This window comes from Propithecus coquereli, unplaced genomic scaffold (assembly GCF_000956105.1).
Source record: "Propithecus coquereli isolate 6110/MARCELLA unplaced genomic scaffold, Pcoq_1.0 Scaffold249, whole genome shotgun sequence".
NCBI lineage: Eukaryota > Metazoa > Chordata > Mammalia > Primates > Indriidae > Propithecus > Propithecus coquereli.
In genome coordinates, this window is record NW_012148052.1 from 2,532,926 (window position 1) to 2,533,946 (window position 1,021).

A 1,021-nucleotide genomic window follows, 5' to 3' on the forward strand; every position below is an offset into this window, starting at 1 on the left:
CAACAGAGTGAGACTCTGTCTCAAAAAAAAAAAAAATGTTTAAAAAAAATAGAATTAAAATACTCAAAAACAATAGCATATAGATAAAGAAGGGGGTAAATGGAGTTAGTGGTCTAAGGACTATCTTGAAGGAGGGTAGAGGTATTCATTAACATCAAATTTTGATAAGAAAAAAATATATATTTTTAGCTGGAAGACATATAACTGAATATGATGACCTATTATAAGGTTATTAAGTTATAAAATAACTAAGAGGTAGATATTTGTGCAAAAATAGATAAACTGACCAATGAAAGGGAGTACAGTTCAGATTCAGGCAAACTCACAGACCTTATTTATGATAAGAGTGGAGAAGGGAATGTCTTTTTAATAAATTGGTACTGGATCAATTGAATATTCATATTAACTCCTACTTTACAACATACACAAAAAACAATCCAGATGGATTGCAGAATGAAATGTGATAGGTAAAACCATACACTTTTAGAAGAAAATAGGAGAATGTGTTTATGACTTTGAAATAGGCATAAATTTATTACACAGGATAAAAAGTGCTAAACATAAAGGAAAAAATTGATTAATCAACCCAGATTAAAATTAAGGAGCAGATTTTTCAGACACTGCCGGTGGGAATGTAAATTGGTACAGCTATATTTGAAAAAGTATTTGGCAGTATCTACTAAAGCTGAACATTATGACCCAACAATCCCTCCCCTAGGTATACACCCAACAGAAATGCATAAATATGTTCCCCAACAGACATATGCTAGAATGTACATAGCAGCACTCTAAGCCCATCAACAGTAGAATGGGTAAGTAAATATTAGTATATTCACACAATGGAGAACATACAGCAATGAAAATAAACAGAATACAACTACACATAACAATATTAATGAATCTAACAAACTTAGTGTTGAGCAAAAGAAGCCAGACACAAAAGAATACACACAGTATGATTCCATTTATATAAAGTACAAAAACAGAGGAAATTAATCTATGGTGTTAGAAGTTACACTTT